This window comes from Pseudorca crassidens, chromosome 4 (genome assembly GCF_039906515.1).
Source record: "Pseudorca crassidens isolate mPseCra1 chromosome 4, mPseCra1.hap1, whole genome shotgun sequence".
Lineage (NCBI taxonomy): Eukaryota > Metazoa > Chordata > Mammalia > Artiodactyla > Delphinidae > Pseudorca > Pseudorca crassidens.
In genome coordinates this window covers 68,283,173-68,290,462 of record NC_090299.1, presented here as the reverse complement: position 1 = coordinate 68,290,462, position 7,290 = coordinate 68,283,173, and the positions used below count along the sequence as shown (strand labels likewise).

Here is a 7,290-nt window from a genome sequence, read left to right as displayed (position 1 = left end):
GTCAGGGAGCCTGATTTCTCCAACTCCATGTTTCTTTCTCAAGATTGCTTTGGCTACTTGGGGTCTTTTTGTGTTTCCATATGAATTGTAAGATTTTTGGTTCTAATTCTGTGAAGAATGCCACTGGTAGTTTGATAGAGATTGCACTGAATCTGTAGATTGCTTTGGGTGGTATAGTCATTTTCACAATATTGATTCTTCCAATCCAAGAACATGGTATATTTCTCCACCTGTTTATGTCATCTTTGATTCCTTTCATCAGTGTTTTATAGTTTTCTGAGTACAAGTCTTTCCCCTCCTTAGGCAGATTTATTCCTTGGTATTTTATTCTTTTTCTTGCAATGGTAAATGGGAGTGTTTCCTTAATTTCTCTTTCAGATTTTTCATTGTTGGTAATATAGGAATGGCAGAGATTTCTGTGCATTAATTTTGTATCCTGCAACCTTACCAAATTCATTGATTAGCTCTAGTAGTTTTCTGGTGGCATTTTTAGGATTTTCTATGTATAGTATCATGTCATTGGCAAACAGTGACAGTTTACTTCTTCTTTTCCGATTTGTATTCCTTTTACTTCTTTTTCTTCTGATTGCTGTGGATAGGACTTCCAAAACTATGTTGAATAAGAGTGGTGAGAGTGGACATCCTTGTCTTGTTCCTGATCTTAGTGGAAATGCTTTCAGTTTTTCACCATTGAGTATGATACTTGCTATGGGTTTGTCATATATGGGCTTTATTATGTTGAGGTAGGTTCCCTCTATGCCCATTTTCTGGAGAGTTTTTAATCATAAATTGATGTTGAATTTTGTCAAAAGCTTTTTCTGCATCTATTGAGATGGTCGTATGGTTTTTATTCCTTAATTTGTTAATATGGTGTATCACATTGATTGATTTGTGTATATTGAAGACTCCTTGCATCCTTGGGATAAATCCCACTTCATCATGGTGTATCATCCTTTAAATGTGCTATTGGATTCTGTTTGCCAGTATTTTGTTCAGGATTTTTGCATCTATGTTCATCAGTGATATTGGTCTATAATTTTCTTTTTTTTATTTCTTTTTCTGGTTTTGGTATCAGAGTGATGGTGGCTTTGTAGAATGAATTCGGAAGTGTTCCTCCCTCTGTAATTTTTTGGAAGAGTTTGAGGAGGATCGGTGTTAGCTCGTCTCTAAATGTTTGATAGAATTTGCCTGTGAAGCAATCTGGTCCTGGGCTTTTGTTTGTTGGAAGATTTTTAATCACAGTTTCAATTTCATTAATTGTAGTAGGTCTGTTTATATTTTCTAATTCTTCCTGGTTCTGTCTGGAAGAATTGTACCCTTCCAAGAATTTGTCAATTTCTTTCAGATTGTCCATTTTATTGGCATATCGTTTTCTGTAGTAGTCTCTTATAATCCTTTGTATTTCTGCTGTGTCAATTGTGATTTCTCCTTTTTCATTTCTAATTTTGTTGATTTGCGTCCTCTCCCTTTTTTTCTTGATGAGTCTGGCTAAAGGTTTATCAATTTTGTTTATCTTCTCAAAGAACCAGTTTTTAGTTTTATTGATCTTTGTTATTGTTTTCTTCATCTCTATTTCATTTATTTCTGCTCTGATCTTTGTGATTTCTTTCCTTCTAGTGACTTTGGGTTTTCTTTGTTCTTCTTTCTCTAGTTGTTTTAAGTGTATGGTTAGATTGCCATTTGTATTGTATTTGAGATTTTTCTTGTTTCTTGAGGTGAGATTAAATTGCTATAAACTTCCCTCTTAGAACTGCTTTTTCTGCCTCCCATAGGTTTTGGGTTAAAGTGTTTTCATTGTCATTTGTTTCTATATATTTTTTCATTTCTTTTTTGATTTCTTCAGTGATCTCTTGGTTATTTAGTAGTGCACTGTTTAGCCTCCATGTATTTGTGTTTTTTACAGTTTTTTTCAGAACTTATTCATCATACAGCTGGAAGTTTGTACTCTTTGACCAGCATCTCCTCTTTCCCCCACCCACTAGTAATCACCAGTCTAGTCTCTGCTTCTATGAGTCTGGCTTTTTTAGATTCCACATAAAAGTGAGATCATACAGTATTTATCTTTCTCTGTTAGGCTTATTTCACTTAGCATAATACCCACTGGTAGGTACATCCATACTGCCTCAAACAACAGTATGTCTTTGATATTCTTCTTTCTCATGGCTTTCCACTGTGTGTGTGTGTGTGTGTGTGTGTGTGTGTGTGTACACGTATATCACATCTTCTTTATCTATTCATCTGTTGACAGACACATAGGTTGTTTCCATATCGTGGCTACTGTAGCTATGTTGCAATGAACATGGGAGTGCAACTATCTCTTTGAGAAAGTAATTTTATTTTCTCATGCTATCCAGAAGTATAGCTGCTAGATCATATCATAGTTCAATTTTTACTTTTTTGGGGAACTTCCACACTGTTTTCCACAGTGGCTGAACCAATTCACTCTCCACCAAAAGTGCATGAGGGTCCTCTTTTCCACACATCCTTGCCAACACCTATGGTCTTTTTTCTTTTTGATGATAGTCATTCTAACAGGTATGAGGTGATGTCTCAAAGTGGTTTTGATTTGCGTTTCCCTGATGATTAGTGATGTTGAGCACATTTTCATGTGTGTATTGGTCATTGGTGTGTCCTCTTTGGAAAAATTCCAAAAATTTCCAAAAATATTTCTTTGGAAATATTCAGTTCCTCTGTCTTCTTTGTGTGTTTTTTGCCACATCGTACAGCTTGTGGGATTTTAGTTCCCCAACCAGGGGTTGAACCTGGGCCCTCAACAGTGCAAGTGCAGAGTCCTAACCACTGGACCACCAGGGAATTCCCAATCTGCCCATTTTAACTGGATTTTTTGTTTGCTATTGAATTGTATGCATGCTTTACATATTTTGGATATTATCCCTTGTCAGATATATGATTTGCAAATATTTTCTTATCTCATAATTCTCTTTACCAGTTCTCTTCTCATTTTAAAATTTGCATTTTCTTAGCAAGAGTGATTCTTTTCCTTATTTTCATAATTTTTGACCATCATTGGTTTTTAGTTTTCATGTTAAAGTTTTTTTGACATTTTGAACATCTTCATTTATCTTTTTTGGGGGGCAACAAAGAGGTATACGTTTTTGGCATGTATGAGGATATTTTTGGTATAATCAATAATTCTTAAAGTATATACAAAATTATTCTGAATTTAAGGCACACATAAGGACAATCTTGAAACAATTTTAAATTGCTGCCATTGTGTATTGAGCTACATAAGTGTGTAATCAACTTGCTCATACACTACCTTGACTTATTAATACATGACATTTTGTCACTGTAACATTTTTTTTTTTTCCTGGCTGTTTCTCCATGTCAGTAAAATTTTGGTGTTGTTTCATCTGGAATTACCAGATGTGTCAGGTATTCCATAAGGTGACCCAATATTGTGATCTGTGACTCATAAAACAGGTTATATCATGCATAAACATACTATTTGTTCATAGTACTTCTATGTGTTTTTGTCCTATGAAACCAAGAATTCTGATCAATTTTATTTCTTTTCATTCTGATCAAAAAAGGAAAAGGTGTAATTCATCTCTAATTGTGTACTCTGTATGTTATTCTTATTTATATACTCCAGACAGGATGAAACATCTGTTTTGCTTAGGTAGCACTAAGAACCAAATCCCATGCTTATATCTTTGTACATCCAATGACTGGAAAAATTTTTGAAACAATAGATTCTGACTTCATAAATTTCAAATTTGTATCTCCCCACTATACACATTCTTCTGGTGCCAGGTGCCATAAAACATGTTTATATCACAATAGGACCTTTGTTCCTTCATCTTCAGTCACTTCACTAGGTAAGATATAAAACTGAGCATGTGGAGTATTCTTGGAAGCCCTTACTGTGTCAGAATGGATAGCAGTAAATTAATACACAGTATGACTGCAAACTACCTAAAAAAAATATCCTACTAAATCCAACAAAATGTATCCCAACTCAATTTCCCTTAGTTAGCACCAAAAATGCTCATGAACACAGTAACACCATCCAACAAAAGTATGACAGAGGAAAAGTTAAAGTGGAGACAAAGATCTTAACCCATTATGTTTAAAATACATTATTTCAACATATCTTATAATATCAAATTACCATGTAAATACATTGCTAGGATTCTTCCTAGAGTCCTTCCTAGGTCCTTGGAAAACACTTGGTATAAACGAGGAGTCCTGTAACTTAAGCTTCATTAGCCACATTGCAAATCCACCTCAATCAGGTATTTAGATTGACGTAGTTCTAATGAATTTGTACCGTACAATCAAACTATGAGTGCTCATCAGTGATACATTTTATATTTCTGTCCTTGACAGTACTACTTTTCTTAAAGTGCCTTTAATCCAATACAAGTGGGATGAAAGCATTCATGACTAGTGGGAAGGAAATTTCATGACTACTACAGCAATTCTGGTTCCAGATATCTTCTGACTACCCCTTCCAGCAACACTTTTCCAGTCTATACTCCAGTAATTCACGTTCATTACCTGACTTCTAGTAACTAGAAAGGTAGTCAAGTGGATTTTAAAAGAAATAGATCAAGAGAGCTGGTTAATCAAGCATTTGCTAAACTTCCAATTAAATTATCTGTCTTAGCTGGATCATAGTTGATGATATATTAATAGATACATGGGCTGTTGCTAGCATTTCTTCCTTTTTTTCAAACTCTTAACTAAACACATTCTGCCCTACTTTCACCAAATCATCTGACTCCTACTTTCCTTAGATTAACCCAGTATTGTTGCCTTCCTTCTTTCATCCTTAAAAAACTAATTCCCTTTATGACCTTGATTCAATTGTTTCCCATTCTTCCTTGCCACCAGAGTTTTTCTCCTGTAATATTCATTTACTGCTTTTGGTGAAGCTCAATTTTTACACAAGTTTCTTCCTCTTTCTTATAAAGTCTTAGGTAACACCATGCTCAAAACAAAGCTACTTATTTACTTTAATATTTCTGTGTGCTTACTCTGTGCCAGACACTTGATGAATAAGATAGACCAAGGTCCCTGTCCTTACAAAACATATAATCTAAAAGGAAAAACATGATAAAAAAATACATATTATAACTCATGGAGAAATTAAGTGCACTGAAGAAAAAATTAAAGAATAAGGAGATAATGACAAGAAAAGTGGACAAGATACGTTAGACAGAATGCACAAGGCTTTGCTAAGTGAGTGCATAGCTCAAATGGAGTTGAATAGACAGGGTGGTTAGGAAGGGCTATCCTCAAGAAGTGACTTCTGAGAAGATCTGAATCTTGTGAATACCAAGAGAACCAAGGAAAAGGTCAGGGAGAACAGCAGATGCAAAGTCCCTGAAAGGGGAAGGAGTTTATTAGAGGTGCAACAAGAAAACTGACTGGACCAAAGCAAAGAGGATAATAAATTGGTAATGATTAAGAATAGAGAATTGGTTAAATTAATTATGACAGAGCCAAACCATTGAAGAAATGTAGTCACTGTTTGTTGAATAAAAGAATGAATGAATTGAGATCACAGTAATTTTCATCATCGTTTTAAAATTAATTGTTCAAGTAACATAAATATATGTGGTCTAATTTTAAAAAATAAAGCAAAAAATGGTGGTAGTTACATGAATTTCACATGTAATAAAATGACACAACTAGACACACATACTGTACCAATATCAAATTCCTAGGTTTGATACTATGCTAGAGTTAGTGTAAAAATTCACAGATCTATTGGGAAAAACTGGGAGAGGGAACATGGGACCCCTCTGTAATATCTTCACAACTTATTATGAATTTATAATTATTCCAAAACAAAAAGTTAAAACAATATAGCAAAACTTAAGTAAAGACCATTTTTTCCACTACCACTGTGATTTATAGCCCCCTTTCACACTCATCCCAGTTCCCAGATATAACCACTGTTATGATTTTGGGGTCCATCTTTCCATACCGCTAAAAATATTCTAAAATAAATATGACGTGGGCTTCCCTGGTGGCACAGTGGTTGGGAGTCTGCCTGCCAATGCAGGGAGCGCGGGTTCGTGCCCCGGTCTGGGAGGATCCCACATGCCGTGGGGTGGCTGGGCCCGTGAGCCATGGCCACTGGGCCTGCGGGTCCGGAGCCTGTGCTCCATGGCGGGAGAGGCCACAGCAGTGGGGGGCCCACATACCGCAAAATAAATAAATAAATAAATAAATATGAGGTAAGCTAGAAATTGGTTCAAGATGGCGGAGTAGAAGGACGTGCTCTCACTCCCTCTTGTGAGAACACTGGAATCACAACTAACTGCTGAACAATCATTGACAGGAAGACAGTGGAACTCACCAAAAAAGATACCCCACATACAAAGACAAAGGAGAAGCCACACTGAGATGGTAGGTGGGGCACAACCACAATAAAATCAAATCCCATAACTGCTGGGGGGTGACCATAAACTGGAGAACACTTATACCACAGAAGTCCACCCACTGGAGTGAAGGTTCTGAGCCCCACGTCAGGCTTCCAAACCTGGGGGTCTGACAATGGGAGGAGGAATTCCTAGAGAATCAGACTTTGAAGGCTAGTGGGATTTGATTTCAGGACTTCGACAGGACTGGGGGAAACAGAGACTCCACTCTTGGAGGGCACACACAAAGTAGTGTGTGCATCAGGACCCAGGGGAAGGAGCGGTGACCCCATAGACACTGAACCAGACCTACCTGCTAGTTTTGGGGGGTTCCCTGCAGAGGCAGAGGGTGGCTCTTTCTCACGATGAAGACAAGGACACTGGCAGCAGAAGGTCTGGGAAGTACTCCTAGGTGTGAGCCCTCCCAGAGTTGGCCATTAGCCCCACCAAAGAGCCCAGGTAGGCTCCAGTATTGGGTCACCTCAGGCCGAACAAGCAAGAGGGAGGGGACCCAGCCCCACACATCAGCAGGCAAGCAGACTAAAGTTTTATTGAGCTCTGCCCACCAGAGCAACACCCAGCTATATCCACCAAGAGTCCAACCCATCAGGAAACTTGCACAAGCCTCTCAGATACCCTCATCCACCAGAGGGCAGACAGCAGAATCAAGAAAAAGTACAATCCTGCAACCTGTAGGGAAAAAACCACATTCATAGAAAGACAGACAAGAAGAAAAGGCACAGGGCTATGTACGAGATGAAGGAACAAGATAAAACCCCAGAAAAACAGCTAAATGAAGTGGAGATAGGCAATCTTCCAGAAAAAGAATACAGAATAATGATAGTGAAGAATATCCAGGACCTCGGAAAAAGAATGGAGGCAAAGATCGAGAAGA

At 37.4% G+C, this 7,290-nt stretch overlaps 1 non-coding gene across 1 annotated transcript; it reads right to left on the bottom strand.

Annotated features, from left to right (window-relative positions):
* Positions 1 to 2,741: 2,741 nt before the first annotated feature.
* TRNAA-UGC (transfer RNA alanine (anticodon UGC)) lies at positions 2,742 to 2,814 on the bottom strand. The gene has a single exon. It is a non-coding gene; the product is annotated as a tRNA-Ala (tRNA).
* Between the last annotated feature and the right edge of the window lie 4,476 nt (positions 2,815 to 7,290).